At 35.6% G+C, this 27,327-nt stretch overlaps 1 long non-coding RNA gene across 1 annotated transcript; it reads left to right on the top strand.

Annotated features, from left to right (window-relative positions):
- On the top strand, positions 1–27,100 carry LOC121234097. The gene is made up of 3 exons (XR_005934303.1): positions 1–12; positions 16,471–16,482; positions 26,991–27,100. It is a non-coding gene; the product is annotated as an uncharacterized LOC121234097 (long non-coding RNA).
- Positions 27,101–27,327: the final 227 nt, after the last annotated feature.

Here is a 27,327-nt window from a genome sequence, read left to right as displayed (position 1 = left end):
ATGCATGATGGTGTGATTGTGCATGTAGGATGGAGGTAATCATGAAGAGTTCTAATGGGTTGATCATCATGTTCACTCATTTCTTCGGGACTAGATGGATTATCAAATAAAGGATTTAAAAAATTTGATTCTAACTCTTCCACAGGCCTACAAGCAAATGTACCTAATGTGTCTCTATATCTGTGCATGCAAGGTAAAGAAAGACTAAAAAAAATATAAAAATGCCATGAAAAGAAATAAAAAAATAATGCAGCAAGCTAAAATAGAGAACGAAGTTACCGCCTTTACAAACTGCTAAAAAGAAAAACAATCTATGAGAGTGATAAAATAAAAGAGTTTTAATAATTAAAAATCAAATACATAAATAAAAAATAAACTAAAAATACCATATAATGTGCAAGTTCATTCCTAGCCGTACTTGAGAATTTAGTTACCCATAACTATAATGGACAACAAAAATCTCAAGAGAAAAATAGAGCTAACGCCAGCCATGGAAGTTAATTTTAGATCTTCCTCCTTCAAACTGAGTCGTCTCCCCTCTTCTAAACTCTCCAATTTCGTGCTAATGATATGTTTAAAAAGGGTAGGAAAGAAACCCTAATGTCTTCATATTTCCGCACACAAAATTACCTAAATTTTAGGACTAAACTTGAAAGTCACGTACGCACTTCAGGAGTTTAAATTTAGAAATCCTTATTAAGACTGTTCATCCTGGCTTGATTTTTTTTCAGCCCAGTCCGAAACCCGGATACCCGCTTTCAGGTTTCGGGTTCCTGCCCGAATCAAATCCGGGCCTCCGGATTATAAAACCCGGACCTATATGGTCTGGATGCGGGTGACTTAAACGGGTTCGGGTGACTTAAACGGGTTCCAGATTTCCAATCCGGTACCCGCATTTGTACGTAAAAACAAAATGCCCCTTCGTCGAGTACCAGTTCATCTCTTTCTTAGGTTTAACTTTAGCTTTCATCCGTCCCCCCTCTCTCTCTCTCTTTTCTTTTCAGTTCATCTTCTTTCTTAGGTTTAGCTTTCATCCATCCCCTTTCTCTCTCTCTCTCTCTTTTCTCTTCGAGTTTCTCACTTGTGGCTCCGTCGTCTTCTTCTCTCTCTCTTTCTCTCTCGTGCTGAAACCCTAGCTCCTGTGACTCTTCCTTTCCCGATCGAAGATCTGTTCCTCGTGGACGTCGTCTTCTACTTTTTTGCTTCGTCGTCGACTTCTACAACCAAGGTTAGTTTTTCTCCATTTTGCATACTCTCTCTGTGTTGGTGCTATTATTTCGATTTGGGTTGTGAAATATTGTCACTGTGTTAGTTCTTCCGAACAAACCTAAGGCTCGCATCTCCTTCTTTGGGAAATATCCCCGAAACCCATGCTTTGCACTTCCAAATTTGTGTTTTTTGACAATGTTTTAGATTTGTAAGCATGTGGGAAAAGGATGTGAATCTGTTTTGGGTTTGTTTTTAAACGTGAGGTTTTATTTATTTATTTGGGTCTATTATATGCTGTTATTTTGCTAGATCTGCTATTTTGTTGGTCTTGGCTTCCTTTCTGCAGCTGGATTTCTATTCTCTCCATTATTTTGGGTTTATTTTGATGTGAATGTTTGAATAGAGTAATCTAGATTTGTGAAACCCCAAAGGGAGAAGAGTGAAAATATCCGTAACCACAGAGTCTCTTAATAAGATCCGGGTCTAGGTCTTTGAGATATAGATCGTGGGCATAAGTTTTAGATGATGTTAAACCCATTTTCTTATAACAGATTTGTTTGGCAGAGAATATGATTTGGTTTCTGAATATTTTTTAATGTTAATTTCTTTAGTTTTGTGGTTCAAACTCACAAATATAATTCTGGTTTTTATCATATTGGATAGTTGTTAACATGTTTCCATCTTTTTCCTCTGTTTCTTAGAGCTACTTTAATGGCAATGTGTTCTTGGTCTAAGTTACAATATTGATTTGGGTTTACAGTATCTAGTGGTAGATCCAACCGAATCAGCAAAAAAAATTTTGGAAACCTTCTTGGGAAGTAATTTTGCTTGTGAAGAAAATAGAGGCAAACTCTGTTCCTGATGGTGATTTTTTATAGTTTTTCTGATCTCCTTGAGCTTTTTGTTTGATTCCATAAAAGGGGAAGTACACTACTTTTCAACGTCACCTTAAAGATTTTTTGGAGCCATTATTATGATGCCACATTTAGTAACTAATTAATTCTCTTTTTTGGTTCAATTTTGCATTGCCTCATCATAGCTTAGATTGTTGGGTGGGAAGGATGTGGTCTGTATCCCACAAGTCTTGTAAAAACAGTGTCATGTCTGTATCCCACTATTTTTCAGCTAACATTAGCTTCTTCTTGTTCCAGTTAGTGGTAAACCTGATTCGGCTTTCTATACTTCAGTGTCATGGGTCTTACTTTCTATTGTTTTCTTTATATGATATGGAATGCGACAACACCTTGAACTTGAAGGGGAAACTTTGTTTATTTGGCATAAAAATGTCCAAAGTGTGGTGATTTGGATTTCTTTTTTAAGCATGCTGTGAGAGATCAAATGCATTGTTTTGTGGTAGCATTTTTCTTCCCAAAAGCTTTGGATCTGACATCTTTGGTTTATTATTTGAGTGTCTTCCTTTCGTTACCTTGTGTTTCTAATCAAGTATTGGGACATGTTGTTGACTTGTCATTCTTTTTGTTATGAACTGTGAGGAATAGAGCTTGGAAATGTAATTTATCTTGCTGTTCCATAAAGACAAGAATTGGAATTTATCTCAAGGAGAGTTTTTTCTCATCAACAATTTTGGCGTTACAATTTTGGTGTGAGATTAAAAGACTACATAGCTTTTCTAAGTATTCAAAACTTTTGTTTTTTGCAGGATCTCCAGTCAGTCAAATCACTTGAAGTTGCTACTCGGATTGAGATTAAATCATTGATGGAAGACCATGCTAATGATTTTGTAATTCATATCTTGTAATTTTGTATTTTGTAATGTAATGTAATGTATAAATAACAAATAATGTAATATGTAGTGGATTGCATTCATTGTAGTTTTTCGTTTTTATATATTTTTATTATTATGGACAATGTTAGTATTGTGCTTTTTAATGATGACTTAGAAAAAATTTTCATAAAATATAGGCTTTTATAAAAAATTATGATTTTCAACATTTTTTTTAATAAATATAGAAGAATTTTGCTTTTCAACATTTTAATTATAGGCTTTTATAAAAAAAAAAAAATTATGCATCTTAACCCTTTATATGGACTTTTTTTTTTTTTTAAAAAAATTCCGGGTACAACCTGGAACTCGGATTTTCAGGTTTCAAAAATTCAGATTCGTCCAGGTTTCGGCCCAGATCTAATCCGTACCAACCAAGTCCGGGTTCCAACCCGGTTTCAGTCTGAGTATACCCGGGTTCCTGGGTCGGAACCCGGATGAACACTCTTAGTCCTTATTAGAGACAATTTTGTAGTCCTTTAAGATAGTTTTCCAAAGCATTAAGAATCGTATCAATCTAATATTTGAGCAGAAAATTATGATTAAAATACTAAAGTATGTCCATTCTGTCTCCAAGTGTATTTTGGACTCTAATCTGAATTACTTTCAAATCTCATTATTATCTTTATTTGAAGAGTTCTACACTCGTTGAAAGTTCTTAGGTTGTTCCAACATCTTGTTCACTTGAAAGTCCTTTGAATTTGAATGGATTTAGATTTGCTCTTTTATAGACTTTGAAATTAAACATAAAAATCTGCTCAGGAATATTTCAAAGTAAATAGAAACTCAATTCAAGAATACACATTATTTCCAATGATTTCTATTAACATTTTTGCATTTTAGTCCAATAATAGGGTATTTAGAGTGCACTTTCGTACACTCATCAGTGGACCTCTCACGGCAACCGCATACCTCTCTCTCACCCATGACGAGCACCTCAACTCAGCTATGTGACAAGGGCGACCGCAACAACCGGAATCCATCACCCAAGATGGTGACCAAGGACGGAATGCTTCAGCTTCACAGGAACTCTCTAGTTTTGCTCAAGGAATGATGACCACAATGAGAAGACAGACCCATTTCAATTTCCCTTCATTGCATATATCTTTCATGTTTTTTTTTTTTAATATCGGATGACTTGGCATACTGCCATAGCAGCTGATAACGCAGCAGGGAAGTAGGCCGGTTGGCCATTTCTATTTAAAGAAATGAAAATTTTGTGTAAAGTATGTATACGAGTGAGAATGTATAAATGAAAACCTATGTGAAAATATTTTTACGGTATGAAGTAATACTTACTAAGTATTCGACTCATTTTGTTTTTATGAGTGCCACACCCAGGAATGAAATGAGGACAGACATAGCTCAAGGAAAAGGTGACGGAGGCCTAGACCTTTTGTGTAATATATGGAATCTTATTTTTGCAAAAGAACTTATATTTTAGTTTAATGATTTTTGTTGTAAAACTCTCTCTTAGATTTGTAAATGCAAGCAAGTTTTAAATTTTAACCGGAGAATATTTTATATCCTATGAAGGGAAGGAAAAAGTTTTAGAAGTTCATTAATTCTCATCTCCTTTTTTTAAAATCATTTTCTAAAATCTCACCACAAGGACGTGCGTTACACAAATTATGTAAGTTTAAATTCTTTATTTGTATCTAATAATATTTTTGTTACTTATACTATCTCTAATGATTATTTTTATAGGACAAAATGGTATCACTTATGGAAATTGCTACGGCTTCATCTGATGAATCGTCTGTGAATGATATTTAGATTTTTTTTTTTCTCAGGTTTTGGACCACATTCTATATATTTGATGGGTTTAGAACGTTGAGTGAATCCTTCCTCAACATCATCATCCTCTTCTCAAGTCAGATTGAATAACAACTCTTGGAAATTAGAGAAAGCAAGGCTCGAGATCGAATATTGAGGTCCAAGCAATGATAGTTGTAGACTCAATTAGATCAGACAACGGATATAGAAGCGAGATTAGAAGAAAACATGCAGAAGAATTTGGAGATTCAATCCCAAAAAATGTTCAAATAATGGCAATTAATGATATCTCAAAACTCTATGCAACCACAATCCTAGAACTTATTTTCTTTAGTTGTCTTTTTATTATTCTGATTTCATGTAACATTTGTGCAAATGTGGTGTTTTAATTATAATATTTAATATTAGTTTCATATTTGAATTTATAGTTTACCATAACATGACTACCATTCAAACATATTTTAGTTTCCGTTTGAACTCCCAATCAAAACCATTCGAATGGCGTCAATTCTGTTCAAACAGATTAATTGTTTGTTCAAACAGACTTCATGTTTGAACATTCGAACAAATAATAGCATGTTTGAACACATTTGTTATCATTCGAATGTATCATACACCTTTTGAACAAAAATATTGAATCACCCGTTCGAATAGATGTTTTCAATTCGAACGTATATAAATCGCGTTCGATCAGATTGTTTTTGTTTGAACATAAATATATCTGTTTGACCAGACAACCTGTTTGAATACACCATTCATTCTAATAGGATCAAATAAATTCGCGTTGTTTGAAACTAATTTCGATTGAGTTCGAATAAAACCCGACCGTTCAAACAATATATCTTCCATTCGAGCAGTTTTTTGCGACAAAAACGTTTCATCCCCAAATAATATTCTCATTCGAATGTTTTTGACCGATTCCGCCAGATTTCATCCCAAGAAGTATGTTTTGGGACAAAATTCAAATTTCGTCTCCAAAAACCTTTTGAGAAAGACCATTTGGGATAAAGTAGAGATGAAACTTTTTTGTCTCTAATACTTGTTTGGGGCAAAAATGCCATTTAAATTTTGTCCCATAAAATGCATTCTCTTGTAGTGTAATAACAAGAAGGATAATATTGGAAAGATAAGAAAATGAGAGAGAGAGGATGCTTTTCCATTCGTCTATCGATTGGAGCTGGAATTCCAAAAGCAATATATATTAATTAAACTTAGCGATTACCAACTAAACCATGAGTAACTTGGGTCGAGCATTCAGTTATCGGAAGAATAGTCCATCTCAGTCTTCTGAGCCTCTCAGTCGTCCTATCCGCTGACACAGTTATAATTGCCGGGAGGATGGACCAAAACTGAAGGGATCCACAAAACATAAGAAGTACAAGATGTGGGATACTGGCTGTCGGGAAAATGGTAAATATTGAAATATTATAGCACAAAACAAGGAATGTAAGGGGTGGGTGGAACAAAATGCGAGTAAACCCTGAAGGGAGAAGGAAGATCATTGTCATGCCTGTTATATAAAACATAAGGGTGTTTGAAATGAAGAACAAAAATGAGTTTGTAGTGCTCATGGCTACTGTTCCTGCAAGGTGTGGTGGTTGACTCACTTCATGGTCATTATTAGCATTAATCTTGGTTGTTGTATTGAACTGACCGATTCCAGGATAGGAGTTGTCTTGCTGAACTCCTCCTGGAGGGCAGATTGCTGCTTGGTATGCAATTGCTATAACAAGTGTAGCAGCCACCAACAACAGATTGCGTACCTCATTTGTTAATTTCATTCTCTGACGAAACTTGCATTTGTAGAAACTTTCATAAATTGAGATAGGCCTCTGAAATAATCTGTCAGAGATAGAAATTCATCAGAAGAGATAGCGCACTTAAAGCTCCGGCACGACATAGCAAATCCTTGATCTCTTCGTAGTCATGAACTTGTAACATCATTTGATGTTGCAAGATGTCTAGAGCGGTATAACCCTCTTGAGTTCTTGATGTTTTTTTCAACTGATGCAGAATTGACTAAGCACTTTCTCACATAATACAATGTAATAAAGTGAAATGCAATCTGGTTCCACACGAGGACAGCAACCAAAGCATGGCTGAACTACGTTCCAACACTCAAGACATGCATAAAGCTGATAAAGTATGTTGCAGTACATGGAAAGAAAAAGGCAGCAGCAGCAAAAAGGATGGCACAGAAAAGAAGAAGGTCAGCTAAAGAAATGCATGGTTGCATACAAAGAAATATGAGGAACACGATGCATAAAGCTACCTTTACCATACTGTCCACAAAAGTTCTGAATTGATGTTGTGTACATAATCAAAAGTTAAATTTTAGTAGCTTCCTTTTACTTTTCTATTTTTTGTAACGTATATATAGATATATGTGACCCTTGTGTAATCAAAACATATCAAATGAGAATCAGTTTCTTATCAAATCAGTTTCTTCTCATCTTCACTTTCTGTTTTTAACAGTTTCTAACATTGTATCAGAGCAGGAATAATTTCCTGCAATACCTTCTCATTTTTTAATCATCTTTCATTGAACCTATGGCCTCCTCATATTCCTCTTCTTCTTCTCCTTCTCCTATAAAAGATCCAAATAGCCCCTTTTTCTTGCATCACAGTGACAATGCAAACACTGTCATTGTTTCACCACCCTTGACTGGCTCCAACTACATTTCTTGGAGCAGATCTTTTCTTCTTTCCATTTCAATCAAGAATAAGTCAGGATTCTTGGATGGCACCATCCCCACTCCTAACCTTGCAGATCCTTCTTATGTATCTTGGTTACAATGCAACAACATCCTGCTTGCTTGGATTTTAAATTTAGTTTCCAAGGACATAGCCTCTAATGTGTTCTTCATGACTTCAGCTAAACAGGTATGGGATAAACTCAAGGAGCGCTTTGCACAGCCTGATGAAGCTATGATATATCACCTTCAACACAAACTCAGTGGCATAGTTCAAGGACACCTTTCTGTAAGTGACTACTTCACCCAACTTAATGCCATTTGGGAAGAACTGCATAGCTATAGACTACTTCCTTGTTGCTCTTGTGGTTTATGTACTTGTAATGCTTCAAGGAATGTTGGTGAAGTTCAGCAGAGGGACTATGTTTTCAAATTTTTAATGGGTTTAAATCATAGCTATGATGCTGTTAGAGGGCAAGTTATCTTGTTGAGCCCCTTGCCTTCTCTAGATAAGACCTTCTCACTTATTTTACAAGAAGAGAGGCAAAGGCAAGCAAGAAACATAGTTGTTCATACCACAGAACCATCTGCCTTGCTTGCTTATCAAAATTTCTCAAAGAAAAAGGAGAAAACAGATTTGGTTTGTGGACATTGTGGGAAGATGGGACACACAAAGGAGAAATGCTACAAACTAATAGGGTTTCCACCCACTTTCAAATTCACCAAATCCAAGTTTGGAAATGGTTTTGAAAACCTGCTGCTCACTCTGCAAACCAGGTTGCTCTGATGGTTCCATTATGGATCAAACTATTGCTGAAAGCCATGCATCTCCTGCACCAAGTACCTCTCAGTTAAACCTCTCTCAAGTACAAGCACAACACCTCGTAGCTCTTGTCAATGCTCAATTCCCTCAGCTGACCTCAGGACACAATAAACCTCTCATGCCACCACCTATGCATCCCTCACCAATTATTTCAGAACCTGCCCCTTCAACAACATCTCACTCCAATCTAGCAGGTAATCATCATTATTTTTCCAGTCCTAGCATCTCTCATAACCTTTCTCTTTTCAATGTCACAAGTCATGATAAATTCACTGCTCATTTACAAGACCAGCATGATACATTTCATCACACACCATGGATCATGGACACAGGAGCCACTGATCACATGGTGTGCTCCACCTCTTTTTTTACTAATTCTTCCTGTTGCATTCAAGCTTTTGTACAACTTCCAAGTGGTACAAAAGCTCAAGTCACACACATAGGCACTGTTAAACTTTCAGACTCTCTCCTTCTTATTGATGTCCTATGTGTTCCCTCATTTGCTTTCAATCTCATCTCAGTCAGTAAACTCACTCACAGACCAGACACTTGTCTATTTTTCTTAAATAATCTCTGTTTCATTTAGGTCCTCTCTTCATGGATGACGATTGGACTTGCTAAAGTCCACGCTGGTCTCTATTACCTACTGTCTTCACCACCAGACAACTCCAATATTCCATCTTCAAGCCCATCTAGTCTAACTCGAGTCAACCAAGCTGCTGTACACCAAGATTTTGACTTATGGCATTGCCGATTAGGAAATTTATCCTCTCAAAGAATGAATTCAATTCATTCTAATGTACCTAATGTAAAGTCCAAAGAAAAATCTCATTGTACAGTTTGTCATTTGGCTAAACAGAAACAACTTTCATTCCCTTCAAGTGTTTCAAGTAGTTCATTTCCCTTTGATTTAATCCATTGTGATATATCCATACTCCCATGCTTCCCTTCATGGATTTCATTATTTTTTAACAATTGTGGATGATTATTCGAGAGTTACTTGGGTTTTCCTAATGAGACTAAAATCAGATACAAGATCTCTCTTGCAATCTTTCTTCCATCTCATACAAACTAAATTCAACAAAAACATTAAGCAAATCAGAACTGACAATGGACTTGAATTTGCTATGATTGATTTTTTAAAAAAATATGGCATCATTCATCAAACATCATGTGTATATACCCCTCAACAAAATGGTGTTGTTGAGAGAAAACACCAACATCTCTTGAATGTTGCTCGAGCCCTTCTCTTTCAAGCATCATTGCCAATCCAATTTTGGGGAGATACTGTCTTAATAGCAGCCTATATCATTAACAGAATCCCCACACCTCTCATCTCCAACAAATCTCCATATGAGATGCTTTTCTCATCACCACCTTCATATTCTCACCTTAAGGTCTTTGGCTGTCTCTCTTATGCTAGCACTCTTAAATAAAACAGAACCAAATTTGAACATAGAGCTAAACCTTGCATTTTCTTAGGATATCCTGCTAATGTCAAAGGTTATAAGCTGTATGACATTGAATCTCACTCTACCTTTATCTCTCGAAATGTCATTTTTCATGAATCCATTTTCCCCTTCAAATCTAGTTCCCCTTCAAACAATGACATGTCTTCCTTCCCCAATAACCTTGTCCTTCCTCCTGCACCACCAGATGACATCTTTTCATTTCCCCAAACTTCTCAAACCCTCACTCAATCACACAATGATGAAGAACCTTCTTCATCAGAACCTTCTTCACCAGCTGATGAAGAACTCTCTTCACCAGCTGACCCCTCCACTCTTCCTTCACCTGCTCACTCACAACCTTTCCCTCTTCGAAGGTCCACTAGAAATAGGAACCAACTTGCTTATCTTCATCAATATCATTGCCAGCTTGCAGCATCTCAACCCTTCCTTTCCTCCTCCACAAATCACCCCCTTCATGATTACATGACTTACAAAAATCTCTCTCCCTCTCACCAGTCATTTTCTGTTTTCCTTTCATTACTTCATGAACCTCAGTCCTATAATGAAGCTGTCAGGTTTGAGCATTGGCAAGATGCCATGAAAGCTAAACTTCATGCTCTAGAAGAAAACAACACATGGACTGTCACCACCTTACCCCCCCAACAAAACTGCAATTGGTTGTAGATATGTTTACAAAACCAAGCTGAAATCAGATGGATCTTTTGAAAGACACAAAGCCAGACTTGTGGCTAAATGCTACACTCAAAAAGAAGACTTTGACTTCCAAGAGACCTTTAGTCCAGTTGCAAAGCTCACCACAGTTCGAGTTTTCCTTGCTATAGCAGCCATTAAAAACTGGTCCCTCACTCAAATGGATGTTCACAATGCCTTTCTCCATGGAGACCTCGATGAGAACATCTATATGCAATTACCTCCAGGCAATCACATCAAGAGTGAGCAGATTGAGGGGGAGAACTTGGTATGCAAGTTAAATAAGTGTCTCTATAGACTTAAGCAAGCATCTAGGCAATGGTTCTCAAAGTTTTCAAATTCATTCACTGCCATTGGATTTCATCAATCAAAATCTGACTAACTTGGCACAAAGACAGTTTCCACACCTATTGAATTGAACCATAAATTGAGTCACACCACATAAGAAATCCTCCAAGATCCTACATCTTATAGAAGACTCGTTGGAAGGTTAATTTACTTAACCATCACTAGACCCGACATCACTTATGCTGTAAGTGTTCTAAGCCAGTTCATGGATAGACCCTCACAACCTCATATGCACTCAGCCTATAGGATTCTCAAGTACCTCAAGGGATCCATAGGTCAAGGCATTTTCTTGTCATCCAAATTAGATTTACATCCAAGGGCCTATAGTGATTCAGATTGGGCTGCCTGCCCCGAGACAAGAAGATCTCTCACAGAGTTCTGTATATTCATTGGAGATTCACTAATAAGCTGGAAATCTAAGAAGCAAGCAACAATTCTAGATCTTCAGCTGAGGCTGAATATAGGGCACTAGCATCTACAAGTTGTGAGATCATGTGGCTTCTCGGTTTGCTAAAAGAATTTAATGTTGACCATGCACAATCTACTTCCCTCTTATGTGATAACCAAGCAGCCATCCACATTACAAAGAATCCAATTTATCATGAAAAGACCAAGCATATAGAACTAGATTGCCATTTTGTTAGAGAAAAGGTCTTGGCTGGTATTATCACACCTATGCATGTGTCCTCAAAATTTCAGTTGGCAGATATTTTCACTAAGGCTTTACCAACTTCTACATTTTAATTCTTACTATCCAATATGGGAACTGTTAACATCTATGCCCATCTTGAAGGGGAGTCTTACAGAATACAATGTAATAAAGTGAAATGCAATCTGGTTCCACACGAGGACAGCAACCAAAGCATGGCTGAACTACATTGCAGCACTCAAAACATGCATAAAGCTGATAAAGTATGCTGCAGTACATGGAAAGAAAAAGGCAGCAGCAGCAGCAAAAAGGATGGCACAGAAAAGAAGAAGGTCAGCTAAAGAAATGCATGGTTGCATACAAAGAAATATGAGGAACACAATGCATAAAGCTGCCTCTACCATACTGTCCACAAAAGTTCTGAATTGATGTTGTGTACATAATCAAAAGTTAAATTGTAGTAGCTTCCTTTTACTTGTCTTTTTTTGTAACGTGTATATATATATGTGACCCTTGTGTAATCAAAACATATCAAATGAGAATCAATTTCTTATCAAATCAGTTTCTTCTCATCTTCACTTTCTGTTTTTAACTGTTTCTAACACACTTCACAACCTGAACAATGTAGACACTCATAATTATTGATCCCAACACGGTAAGCATTCAACGCTACGTACTAAACTACTCCCGTACGTACCCTAGATCTCTAAAGAAAAGTCCGACTGCTAGAAAGAAAAATGGATAAAATAAAATCTAGCTACTGAAACCATGAGTAATAGTATCACTTGAGGAAGAGCCTTACATGCTTTGGAAATTAAATTCTTACAGATAGCCAGACCTATGCTCAACGAGATAGAGACTTCCAGTATTCTAATTGTATATTCCAGTAGAAGAAAATATGGCTGGACAGAACTTGCCTGGGGTAGATTTCTTGATACCACAATGTGCAACATAGTGTTGCCTTCGTCATCCCTCCAATTCAATAACTTCATTTCCCACGAGTTAGCATGCCTAAACCAACACTACAAGAAATTAGGCATTTTCGAGCGATTTTAAAATCGTTCGAAAAAAAAATCGTCGAAATATACCTTATTTCCAGCGATTTTTTAAGTTACCGCATAATTTCAAGTGCGAAGGTGGGAAACGGAGGAGCAAAATTTCGACTTTACTTTTTGTGGCGACTTTTCTACCTTTAGCGGTGATTTTTTTCGCCGCAAAAAAGATTTGTTAACTGTAGCGGCATTAGAGTTCCGTCGATTAGAAACATCGCTGCAATTGAGCATATTTGCGGCAACCATTATCGTCGTAGAAAGCATATGGGGCGATTAAATCTTATTAGTGGCGAATGAAAGGCATCGCAAAAGCTAATAAAATTAAAACCCGTGCCCTGCCATTTCCCCTCATTTCTTTCCCCCCAGCCCTTTCCCTCACCCCCCTCCTCCTCTCTCTCCCCAACCCTTTTCTGCCTCAAGCCTCCGCCGCCGACAGCCCGACGCCAATGACCCCACCACGCTGCCGCCACCTCACCTCGATGGCTACCCCCTCCTTCTCCCCTAGCCCTACTCCGATCTCTTTCCTTTTCTCCGAATCTGGCCTCACCTCTCTCTCTCTCTCTCTCTCTCTCTCTCTCGGATTTCTCTATATTGCCGCCACTGGGGGCGCCGTTTGCCACCACCCACACCTCGACGCCGTCGCTAGTCCTTCGTTGGAGCCCCCTTCTCCTTCCCGTCTAGCCCAGTAGCCCGAGGTCATCCCTCTCTCCCTTGCTTTATTTGTAACCCACTGTTACCAAATGAGAAGGAGGTGTGAAGACTAAGGCAGATGAGTTAACCTTGAAGGAAAGTGATATGGAGTTAAAGTTGATTTTGGAAATGTATAGACGTGAATTTACTGATTCAAGGTTAGAGAATCTGCACATTTTGTTTTTCCTTGTCCACATTTATAATGATATTGGTATCTTTACTTTAAGAAAACACTACTAATTTGATGTACTTTGTTAAAGGCCCATTGGGTATTGTCCAAAGTTGTTAAATGCGCTGAGAGGAATCTTTCTACAATCATCACATTTGAATGAATAAGTGTGTGCACTTTTTTGTTGGAATTAAACGTAAATAAACCAACAAACTCTTTGATGGGTAAATGGTGTTCCACAAATTGCAAGATGTTATCTTCTTTTATAACACCTACATAATGTTAGTTCTGGTTTTGTAGTGTCAATATGATGCTACAATTGAATTTTGCATAAAAATAAATGAGTTTTGCACATTCAATTCCACTATTTTTACAGGTTGCTCAGATGATGTAATATATATTAGTTTGTTTAGTGTTATGATATCACTGTTCTTAGAAGTTTATAAGATCTGCAAGGATGTCATGAAGCCAGAGACTTAGAATATAAGGCTTGGGCCATATATTCTCGAGGCACTTAAGTATTGGTGAGGATATTTGTTTTTTGTGCATGTAATACTTTACCCTGCAGCATTGATGAGTTCACCACTTGATGGTTATTTTATTTTTATTGTCTTTAGGCCAATGAAAATGAAGTAGGAAGTTGATTATCCATACATCTGATGGTTAAGTTTCTTGTATTATCTCTAATTTTTTTACCTTATTTTTTAGAAAACTTGGTTTTATTTTTTGTTGAACTTTTGTTTTTCTTTTGACAATATATTCTTGAACTATACAAAGATAATCTATATAGCAATAGATTTATCTATTTTATTAGTTTTGTATAATCATCTTTTAAACTAGAGGTTGTGGTTTTGGAAATGGAGGTGTTCTTCTTTTCCTAGCTCCCTGTTGACGCTAGTTTTGAAAGCTAATGTAACTTTGAGGATCTGTAGTATGGGTCACATTATATATTTTTTATGCAACTCATGTCATTATTTCTCTGCTATATGTGAATGTTGGTCTTGAAACCTGGTTTTCATGACTTGTAGATGTGGACAAAGCCTCGTGAATAGATGGTGGGGATCGTCAAAGGATGTTTGACTCTTCAAAAACTCTGTTTTGGATTTGCCCCTCTCTCGCTCCTTTATTTTTAGGTATTTAAAAATGATAGGCTGCACTATTTTCCTGCCATGTAAAATTTTCTGTGTAGTCCTTTTTCTTTGGTCTGCAACCTCATGCTTTGGTTTTATAACATCAAGAAAAGGATATAAATTGGATATATGCCTATCATTATAAAATGCTTATTTTTTATTTTATTTAAAAAGGGCTGCGAATTCCTTCTGTTAACAAGTGATACAATTTCACGAAATAATAGTTTCTTACAGCTGTTTTTTATAAGTAAAGAAAGCACAAGGGAGCATGTTTCTCCAAGGAGCATAAAGAGTTCATGATTTCATTTTACACCTTAAAATTTTAGAAGCCATATGTGAGCCTGCAGTAGTGTACAATATTCATTTTGAAAGTTCCATCTGAAAAATTAATTTTTAGTCTGCTTATTGACATACTAAACACATTAACCTGATGTGGAAGCTGTATTTTTACACATTGACTTTGTAAGTATAAGAACTCTTCTGAGATTGCTTCAGTGCCTTTGTTTCCACCTTTCATATGTTGAAGCTGAATCTAAACTCTTTTCACACTCCATGCTAGCTATTACCAAGCTATTGTATATTCTCATGATGACATCTTTATTCAATAAAAGATCAAATGCTAGGTTTAGACAGACTTTACAAAAAATAAATTTACGAACTGACATGACTTGCTATAAATAATGTCGAAATTGTCCTGTTGATTTTTTACTGTTCTTTGCTCATCTTTGGTTTGGTTGGGCTTTGTTAGGAGCCTAGAGAAAGAACAGGTAAATGTTAGTTGCAGGAGTTTCCCACCATAATCAGCTGAGGCCTACCTCCAAAAAGTTTGAAAAGTAAAGCATAATAGAAAAAATACAGAGAAGAAATCTTTTCTAATTTTTTTTTTTAATGATTTTCAGGTTAGCTTGTGTTGGTCAGACTTGACCAGATGTTCAACACTTCAACTGCAAACCTTGATTATCTTAATCATATTAGTTTATTTATATATAGTTTTCAAACGAATCTATGCAACTAAGATGTTGTTTTATATACCTTAAAATATCATTCTCCAAACAAGCTTATATTTTTCTATGCTTCATTATGACTACTTTCTAGATCATTTTTCTCTTTAAAAAAAATAAAAGCATTATTAACATGAGAATCATGTATGTTAACAACGTTACTAACATTTCTCATTTTTGTTCATAGGAAGGATAAGTATCCATTGAAACCTAAGCATCCAATGTCAGCATTCTTCTTGTTCACAAATAGTAGCCAAGTTGCACTGCCTGCGGAGAAGAAGAGTGTTTTAGTGGTATTTTATTATCACAATTCTCATTTTCAATATTATTCCAGTTTTTCAGCCACTTGCTCTCCTCTAATTTGATGAATTTTGGCTTTGTAATAGGTTGCAAGAATCAGTGTTGAAGAGTGGAAACACATGATAGAAGAACATAAAGGACCTTATGAAGAGGTTAACAGTTAATTCATTTTCAAAGAAAAATTTTGTGCCCCAAGTAATCATGGCTTAAATTCCTGTTTTGCTCGAGTCTCATTATTCTCTCTATTTGAAACTTATAGATGGCAAAGAAGAATAAGGAAATGTATTTGCAAGAAATGGAAGCTTCCAAGTAGAAGAAAGATGAAGAAGTTGTCAACCTCATAAAGGAAGAGGAAGAGCAGATGAAACTTCAGAAGCATGAGGCCTTTCAGCTTCTGAAAAGTGAAGAAGAAGGAGAAAACTGAGAATATAATCAAGGTACGTTAACAAACAATCGTAATTTTTTTTTTTTTTTTTTTTGTCTTTAAGTGTGAAGACTTTTATTGCTTCTAATATAGTTCTCCAATGTGCATAAAATGAAAGAAAATCGACAGAAGAAGGAGCAGCAGAAGAAGTAAGACGAGAAGTCTAACTCTTGATTATATTAAATGAGATTTTCTCCAAAGTTTTGCAATTTTTAGATTTATGCACCTGCTCTGCTCTCACTTGAGTCTTTCAATTTTTAGATTTTCTCCAATGTTTTGCAGTTTTTAGATTTAGTCACCTGCTCTGCTCTCACTTGAGTCTTTCAGATTTTCTCCAATGTTTTGCAGTTTTAGATTTAGTTAGTTAATTGGTTGCTTGTACATTAGACTTTAACTTAAATTACTAGCTTGTGTTTGGCAACTCACAGGCTGAAAGTTCTTGCTTTTGCTTGATCTTAGTGTTTTTCTCTAAAGGTAACATTTACAGCTTCCAAGAATGTTGTAAGAATGTTACTTTTTTTCGTAGAGTTGTAAGAAGCTGCCTACCTCTAATTGAAGGTAATACTACAGGCACATTGCAGGCTTGCAGCAACAGAGTGCGCTATGGATATTAAATTAAGGTACTTTTTATTCTCCCATTCACTCTCTTTCTTGTTTGGGTGTTTTTTTTATTTAGTAGTTCTTAATTATTATTTGATATAAATGTTAACTTGCAATTAGCTTGAGCTTTGTGTGGCCATCTAGAAATTTCATACTGAATATAATTTGGATGTGTATTATATTTTTTATGTATTCTGTTTTGTTCATTGTTTTTTTATTTTCTGATTACAACATTTGCGGCGCGTAACGGTCGCCACAAATAATTTTTTGTCTCAGAAACTTATTTGTGGCGATCTTTACTCGCAGTAAATACTGCTTTTGGGTGATAATTACCCAGTTGAAAATGAATTATCGCGACGATAACTGAAATCGTTGGGAAAAATAATGTCTATTGCAGCGATTTTAACACTTTATGCGACGATATATATCGCTCCAATTAACTGTTTTCAACGATTTAATGGTAAACGGAAAGACCAATTCCGTTGATTTTTGGTACAGTTGTGGCGAACAAAAATTGCCGAAAATAGTAGTTTCTTGTGACAATTTTTTCCTATCGTTGAAATTGATAAAAAATGACACTTTAATTTTGTCAAATATGCAGCGAATTAAAAATCGCTGTAAATAATCAATTGCAACGATTAGTAGGGTTATTTGCGACAATTTTGAGTGCTAGAAAAAGTCTGATTTCTTGTAATGCAGGCACGTCGAAGCCATCCCACCAGGTATTCAAAAGCATCGAACATGTTGCGTTCTAGTGCAATATGCAAGCCAGTCTCCCTTTGAGTTGTTACAACTTCAAGGGATTTGGGGCAAACTTGTAGAAATGCATGCAGAAGGTGAAGGTTTCCAGTTTGTGCTAGATAATGTGTAACGTTCCGATCCCGAAGGTCTGAAGAGTTAGATCTTAATACCTAATATCAACTTCAATAACACAACTATAAAATCCAGAAAATTCTATAAAATACTAATTTCTTTACTTAACAAAAATATCTATGTTTCTTCATAGGGACAATAAAGAAATTATCAATAACATAAATTAAAAACTTTCTGAAGACTCAAAAATATCATTAACTCATCAATTCAAAATAATCGAAAATAAATCGATTTGCTAACTATGATTCTCAAATAAGCACTTGTACCCTCAGACACTTATTCCACTATGATCGTCACATCTTCCTAAAACTTCCTACTCTTGTTCTCCAGTTAAATCATCAAAATTATCTGAAAAATATTTGGAGATAAATGATGATTTATCAACAACTCAGTAAGCAAAAAACATATACCAGTTTGTAAACATGAGCATTTATCAGAATTCAGAATGTTGAACAAAATATTTTTTTTCAGAATATAGAATCAGAATACTTGTTTTCAAAATTCAAAATCATAACATATTACCAAAAAATATAAGAGCTAAATTTCCAGAAAACATTCTTATGCAAAATCTCTTTTGGCAGAGCATAACTGAACATATTCATCTTATCTTATTATATCAAAATAGAGACCATGTTTAACCCCCGTGGTAGGGTTGTGCAAATCCCAGTAGCTAACCGAGTAGAAATTGAATGTGAATCTTCCCTTTATTCATTCTAGGAGCCCTGATGGTGCACATAATAAAGACCACGTAGAAAACTATTTTGTTTCCAAAGTGGGTACACCAGAAACAGAAAATTTAATACCAACCCGAACAGAGGTCACAGTTTTACACCCGTGGTAAGGTCTGAACGAAACAGAAACAGAAACGGAATGTTATGCTATAGGTTTTCAAAAATCTCATCATATCATATCAGAGTACAAAACATTTTCAGAACAGAACAAAATCAGATCACAAAAACATAATTTATGTACAAAATTACATATTCGCTCTCTTTTGCACAGTTCAGAAAATAGAATGTCAAAACTAAGCTTATGTCTACACCAATCATGCCAGAAAAATACTTTATTCGTAAACAAGATCTCAAGAGTAATGCAAAACAAATAATTGAGGTAGTTCAAATTTCTTTTAATAACAAAATATGCATACTTCTTAAAAATCAACCTCAACTTATTTTATTTTTATGCAAAATTTATTATAGGAATCCCGCTTAGCTGGACTTCTTAGCTTTTTCAGAATTTTTCTAAAAAATGCCGAACAATATTTAATCGTCACCTATAAAATAATCACGTAATTATCGTAATTTTCAATTAATCACGTATTTCAATATTTAAGCCTATGCTTCTAAAATAACCTATTTAATTCCTCAAAACCTAAAATTTCATAAGCTCAAATTATAAATCATCACTTTCTAAAATCATCAATGTCCATTTAATCACTTTGACTAAAATATTTAAAAGTTTGACCTATTTATTATTAAAAACAAACTATAAAGTTTAATACTAGATAATATAGTTATCCCAAAATATTTTAAAATAAACCATAACTATTTTTTAATAAACTAAATCATATCTAAAGTGTAAAAATAACATTACACTGGTATCGTTTACTCTTAAAATAAATCTTTAGTTAATAATATGTTAAAATACTTAAATGATTTATGTAATTATAATTAAATAAGAGTTTATTAACACGTATTAAAATTTTAAAAAACATTAGCAAAACTTGTAGTTCAAAAAGTAAAAAAGTAATTAGCAATATTAGTGTAAAATATAGCTTAGAAGCATGTAATTACACTTACGTAAAACCAAATTCTTTGAATAAAATAGAAGCTACGAACGTGATGGAGGTTCACCGTGAAGAGTGGTGCTGCGACGGAGTTGGGTGCAGTGGGCAGCGATGGTTACTACGACGGTGCGCTGGAAGAGAGAGAGTGGTGAGAGAGAGAGAGAGAGAGAGGAACCTCATGTAGAAAAAGAGAGAGAGAGACGAAAAGAGACGAAGAGGAGAGTGGGTGAGTTCGGTGGTAGCTTATCGAGAGGAGAGCGACGGACTTGCATGGAGTGCAGCGCTCGGTGATGCTCTCTGTGCAGTGGCGATGTCGTGAAAGAGGTTGGCGGCGTAGGGTGGCAGGTTGCTTGCACATGATGGGGAAGACTACTTCCTCTGTTTCGGGGGTCAAAAACAAAGTATTTCGTGGGTGTGTTTCCTTCAACAGCTAGGCAACAGTGGTGGTGGTCTTGGTAGTGGTTTACATGGGGGTGCACTAGTGTAGCAGCAGTACAAACGACAAAGGGCTGGGTTGCTGGAACTTTACGTGGGGTAGCTGCGGCGTCGGTTTAAAATAAGCAGAAGGAGGGTGATGCGGCCTGGAGTGGTGTCTTCGTGCTTGATGGAACTCGGCAGCGTGACCCACACTCTGTGCTTCGGTGGTTGCCTTTCCGTGGTGGTGAGGATGGGCTAGAGGGTGGTGCACTGTTTGCAAGGAGGAGTTGCTAGCTACGACTTCGTGTGGTAGGGCAATGGCGCGAGGTTTCTTTGTGCAAAAACAAAACCCTAAAGCTGAGGAGAATAGAGGTGTACGTCCATGGGAGTGCAATTGTGCGTGGTGGCAAAAATATCATAAACTCAGTTGATTTTAATTGTTTAAAAGACACAGGTGTGGGCTTGGGTCTTGGTCTTTTTCTTGAGTCATCGATCACGACTCAATTTCTAAAAATAATTCAATTAGTCCTAAAATCTTATCGACTCATAAAATTTTTTTTAACCTAATTATAAACACCAAAGAAAATCATAAACCTCCAAAACAAAGATTTTAAGCCCATAGTCTATTAAAAAAAAAACTCGAACACTCAATTGGATTTTTCACACACATAAGTTCAAAAATATATAAAAATAGAGCTTCATTGGGTTCGAGTGTTACATAATGCAAAGGATTCGCACTTCCCTTTTGCTTGGACACGGACAAGGTCTTTATCAACATCAATTAGCCAGAGCACAAGGTCGGTGTGGTCATATTGCAAAGCAAGGTGCATGGGGGTGAACCCATCTGGATTGAGCTTCGTAGCAAAGAACGGCTTTAACATGGCGACCTCCATGGCAAATCGGGTCTGTCCAGCAGATGCAGCAGCGTGTAAAGGACTGTCAACAAATGAAATCTCATTGACCTCGTCTAAGACTCTTGCATGCTTTCGTATCGAATCGTACAAGAGCTGAACGTTTCCTTCCTCAGCAGCCCGCTTCAATTCCGGATCCATTCTGACGAGCTGAAGGCAATTCAAGAAAAGGCGTTAAGCTTCAACGAAAGAACCCCAAAGACTTATAATCTATTTGCTAGGTACAAGCGGTTTGCTGTATCAAATCGCGTACTAATATTCGCATAAATTTTTTTTATTACAATATAAAAATAAAAGAAAAAATTTTTAAGAGAAGAATAAGATCTTTTATTTCATAAAAATTAATTTAATATTTAATTCACATTATTTCATTAAATAAATATCTTATATTTAATATTAGTGTACGAATTGGTGTGCAAAATCGTTTACTAGAACACTTTTCCATCTCTAAATTCCTCGAATCTCTTCACACCGCTTTTTTTGGGTCGGGGTCCGTCTTTGTTTGCGGTGACTTTTAGTTCGGAAGAAGTATTGTCAGATTGCCCGGTCAGGCAAAGAAAGAAATTAAAGTGAATAGAAAAGACTATCTCTGGTCCCTTCGTCGAAACTAGCACGGTCCCCATTCAAGTTTGAACACAAAAAAGTCAGCCTTTGTAAATTTTTTTTTGTAATTTAAAAAAAATATATTTACGGTGAATTATTTGTGACCATAATAATAATTTGTAACGAAAAAAAACTCATCTTGACAGGAAAAAATTATTTTTAAAAAAAGTAATTAATCACAAATAAACCGTTTCTTGTGATATATATAAATGGGTAGGTGTAACAGTACTTCTCATTTGTCATTTCTCTCTTTTACTCCCATGGGATTAGTGGACTTTGATTGTGATCCACTAGTCAATAAAGAATTTCTTCAAGTATTGGTATTAGGCTATATTTGGTTGTTAGTGTGAGCCTTACTCATTTCAAATTAGTATCATCAATTATTTTTTCAACTTTCTATAAAAAAAGTAAAACATATCTCAACCAACTTCATACATTCAAATATACATCTCAACTTATTTACATTTAAACGCATCTAAATAGAATTCATAAAATATTAATATTTTATTGATCAACTCATATCATCAGAGATCACCTCAGCATCCAATGCAGAATTCAAATATTGATATATGATATGATTGTTGCGTCAAAATTAGACGGTTGAACTAAGAAGAAAAAACACAAACAAAATGTTCTAACTATAATTAAACAAATTGATAAAAAAATAAAAATTAAACAGATTGATCATATCCCGTACGTAGAAATTAAATCCTAATCATCCGAATGTTAATTAACGTCGTCTACATGTTCTTGCGGTCTATATATTATATATTCCTCATGAATAACTTGAATTAATGCTGATCTAAAACCTACCGTTATCTCTATCGATCTCAATTCGCAATGGAATTATCGGACATCTTGAATCCACCATTCCTGAGTGGATTTGGATGCCTCGCTCATGCCGGCCTAAATCCAAAGATTCCTAATTATCCGGATGTTAATAATTAACGTCGTCTACATATTCTAGCTGTCTATATATTATACAGTAATCTTGGTTACATTTAGATGCTAAAGTGATCTCAAATAATTTCTAAATAGTAATAAAAAAATACTAAATAATAATAAAAAAATTGTAAGTAATTTGTGAATAGTAATAAACTGTTTGTAAATAACAATAAAGTAATACGAGATTATTTTATATGCAGTTACAAACACAATACATGAGAACGGAGCAGTACCAGTAATTGGCCTCCTCTAAACCAGATGCTCTATCTAGTAGACTAGTACTATGATAAGAAAGATGAGGGAAATGGAGGCTAGAAAGCAAAACTGGAACATGGATCACTGCAACAAATTAGGCTTCTTCCCATGAGCGGTTTTGTTACCATTAGTCCATATTTGTGTCGGAAATGACTTTTTTCTGCCACTTTGAGTTGTAGCTGACTCCTCGAAATTATATTCTAAGAGATAGTACTTAATCCTGCAAGCGAAATGTTTCTTATAAATAAGAGTATTTCCAAAGATTCTTTTTCTCGCAAAAGCGCAAACTTCCGTTGCAAAAAGTATGCCAACCATGGTTAATTGGGGTCGGAAATACTTATTTGCTGCGGTGAAAATCGTGAAAAATATGCATTTGCTACCAAAAAAATATTTCCGGCGATTTACAATCGTCGGAAATAGTCTTTTATGAAATAAAAAAAATACTAGTAAAATAGTATCAGAGGCTCACAACCTTATACCTAAAATACATAAAAGAATGTGAACAATATATTACGAAAAAGAAAATATTGGAATACAAATAACAATTTCTAGGTAGTTTTAAAAGAAATGGAAAAAATAAACACAAATACTAAACATGGTTAAATGCACTAAATGATTAAAAAATAAAAAAGAAAAAAGAAAAAACAAATACATGAGAAGTGTCTACCACTTGTTATTTGATCATTAAAGTTAAACTTATGAAAAAAAACTTATTTGTTCTGAAAACAGCCATCACAAAACACACTTTGGAAGTATATGCAACACCCAACACATAATACACATACTAAATCCATTTCAATCCACACTTAGCAACCATTCACAACACTCCACTTCACACTCACCTAAATTATAAAATCTATTAATCATGTACACTGCCCATGTACATCATTCCAATACCAAATAACCAAATAAATCTAGTAGCCCATAAAAGGGAGAGAGAGAGAGAGAGCTATACAAATGTATGGCTACCAAAAGAAAAAAGGAAACAATACAAAGCTCTTGACTAAAATTCTCACCGCCAAATGAATTTTAGGTGAAGCAGTTGTTGCATAGAAGTTGTTTGTTTCAAGGCTTCATTCTTCAATGCTGCTTCTTTTTTTGCCTGCTCTTTGCAAGAACATAGCGAAAGAAATAAAACAATCTTATAAGAATTATGTTTGAACAGAAAACAACCACGTCAGAGAGTAAAATAAACAAATATATATATGCATATAACAGCAAATTCAGATTTAGATAGATATTTAATCCTTTTATCATCTTGCTAGAGGTTTTATGATTTATCCTTAGGCTATTAGCTAATAAGGATAATGTAACGCCTCGATCCCGGAGGTCCGGAGAGTTAGCTCTTAATACTTAATATCAACTTCAATAACACAACTATAAAATCCAGAAATTTCCATTAATTCATTTACTCAAACAAAAACTCTATGTTCCTTCATAGGGATAATAAAGAAATTATCAATAACATAAATTAAAACTCTCCAACGGCTCGAAAATATCCTTAATTCATCAAATCAAAATAACCGAAAATAAGTCAATTTACTAATTATGACTCTCAAATAAGCACTTGTACCCTTAAACACTTATTCCACTACGATCATCACACCTTGCTAAAACTTCATACTCTTGTTCTCCAACTGAATCATCAAAATTATCTAAAAACATATGGAGATGAGGGGTGAGTTATCAACAACTTAGTAAGCAGAGAACATATATCAATGTGTAAACATGAGCATTTACAGAGATCATAATGCATAACAGAACATTTTCATTTTCAGAGTGCGGAAGTAGAACATGTTATCAAAATATCAGAGCGAAGATTCAGAAATAATTTCATTCAAAAATATCATTTGGCATAACATAAATGATCATCATCTTCATCAGAACATCATATCAGAGCAGAAGCCATGTATAACCCCCATGATAAGGTTGTGCATCTGCAGATAGTCAAGCAGAACATAAATTACTCCGTCACCAAGGTGTGCACTCTAAATAGAGACCACTATTATAACTTGTGGCAGGACCGTTTCTACTATTATAACCCGTGGTTAGGCCGTATCCACTATTATTACTCGTGGTTGGGCCGTATCAACTATTGTAACCCGTGGTTAGGTCGTATCACTATTATTACTCGTGGTTGGGCCGTATCAACTATTGTAACCCGTGGTTGGGACGTATCACTATTATTACCCGTGGTTAGGCCATATCCACTATTATACCGGTGGTAGGGCCGTAACTGAACGGAGCAGAAACAGAATTGAATTTAGAATCAAAGAGTCATGCCAAAGGTTTTTAGAAATCACATTTTATCCAAACAGAGTAATGAACAAAATCATATCATCTTCGTAATCAAAGCAGATCCAAAGCATATTTACATAATTATGCACAAATTTTCATATTCGCTCATTTTGCATATGTCAGAAATAGAATGTAAAAAATAAGCTTATGTCTACACCAGTCATGACAAAAATGATTTCTCTTTCATCAGAGTTCAATGTGTAATGAAGAATAAATAATTGAGGGTATTTTCACATTTCTTTTCAAAACTTATGATGCACCTTTTCATAAATCAGTCTCACTTCATTGTTATTTTATGCAAATTCTAGCATAGGAACCCCGCTTACCTGGACTTCCTGTCTTTTCAGAATTTTTCTCAAAAATGCCGAACAAATATTAATCGCCACCTATAAAATAATCACGTAACTTTCATAAATTTCCAATCCATGTATTTCAATATCCAAACCTAAAATACCTATTTTAATACATCAAAACCTAAAATTTTCTTAACTCTAAAATATCATCACTTTCTTAAATTCATCATTTTTCACTTAATAACTCCGGCTAAAAAATTAAATTATAACTTATTTACTATTGAAGTTCAACTATACAATATAAAATTGGATAACATAATTATATCAAAATTTATTAAAGTAGACAAAGCAAAAATGTCTTTTAATTAAAATAGACTTAATTAGTTTTAAAGTATTTATTATAAAACTAAAATCTTATTATAATACACTACTGAAATTAGTAATAGAATACTTAGCAATTTATTTTGAAAAGAAAAGTATTTTCTATAGACTTTCTTATCACTCAAATAGAGCCATGCAAAACAAGTTTAATAAAAAATATGCCCCATGAGTTATCCTGGTGACAAGGGCGATTTGGGAATGTAAAAACATAAACATGGGCTGTTTGGGAAAAGCTTGAACACAAAAGGAAAATTGATGTATAAAACGAAAACTCTAGACCAAACAATGCAACATAGGCATCCATACTCACCGAGAGAGTGGAGCCGCGACGTAGCTGGGTGCGGTGGGCAACGATGATCACAATGCAGGAGCAGTGAGAGAGAGATCTAGAGAGAGAGTGACACGGAGGTGCTGTCGGTGGCTTACTGAGAGGGACATGGCGGAATAGGAGTGGCGTGGAGTGACCGTCGGAGTTCTCTGTGCTGGTGGTAATGACGTGGAGGCACTGGCACCGAGTAGTTGCAGATTGGTGGCTCACGGTGGGGAGACTACTTCCTCTATTTCGGTGCAGTAAAACAGAGTGTTTCGTGGGTGGTTTTTATTTTTTTTCCAACAGCTGGGCGACAGTGGTGTAGGGCGGTGTTGTGGAGGCTTTTTACCTTGCACAGTGACTGAGAGGGAGGAGACTATGACGTGGTGGTGGTGGTTATGCTGCAATATAGTTTGAGTATGGGCTAGGCAGTGCTAATACACGGTGATTTCCGTCGAGCAGGAGATGTGGTTCGTGCATTTCGGGCTGGGGTGCGAGGCAACTTCCCATTTGTGGGACTTGGTGCCTATGGAAGAAGAACCAAAATATCAGAACGTGGATACTGGGTTGTGTGCATGAGTTTGGTGTTGCCTGAAATGGAGCCGTGGGGGAGCTAATCGCGCGGCAGCCCTAGCTTGGGGAAGGAGACGACAACCCTATTCTGGGTTTTCTTCGTGCACGAAGGATGTGTATTTATAGGTGCTTGGAAGACCAAAATAAAACCCTAGAGATGAGAGAAAGTGGCGTGCATGCATGGGCATAAACGGACGTGAAACCGTGAAGAACGTGGAGTTTGAAGTAAGGTAACACAGGCTTGGGCTTTCAGTAAATTAAAGGCCTCGACTCAATCTCTAAAAATAATACAATTTGTCTTAGACAAATATCTTGACCCTTAAAAGGCTTTTTTTCTTTTTTTTTGAAAGCAACTTAGCACTTGACCCTGGTGTTACAGATTACAAGTCTAGACGCAACAAGCTCTATTTGTTTGACTGAATAAGCTTCCATTGTTCTTAAAATTGGTGTAGCTGATAGGCTTAAACTTGTGTCATGAACCGATGCTCTAGTTTGTATCACACCACCATCTATCTATCAATATCAATTCTTGGGAGCATGTTATTATTCACACCTACTTTAAGTCCATCACTATAAAAGCATAAAATTTGGGATCAAATAAATTACCCAAAACTATAATATTATTCCAAAATTGGGAATGAAATTACCCAATTCTTTGGAACATGTTATTATTCACACTTACTTTAAGTCCATCACTACAAATTTATGACACAAAAAGCAAGTGGTTCCATCAAAATTTATCCTGCAAAGTACAATATATAGCAGGTGCTCAGTCATTATAGCAAACATGGAAGAAAGATTGCTATCTATAGGCTACTTCCACACACTAACTAGTATTAAACAAACAAAAGGCATTTCTTCAAACACCTGCCT

The sequence above is a fragment of the Juglans microcarpa x Juglans regia genome, chromosome 6D, assembly GCF_004785595.1.
Source record: "Juglans microcarpa x Juglans regia isolate MS1-56 chromosome 6D, Jm3101_v1.0, whole genome shotgun sequence".
Classification (NCBI taxonomy): Eukaryota; Viridiplantae; Streptophyta; class Magnoliopsida; order Fagales; family Juglandaceae; genus Juglans; species Juglans microcarpa x Juglans regia.
The sequence above is the reverse complement of the archived record's forward strand: the minus strand, read 5'-3'. Positions and strand labels throughout refer to the sequence as shown.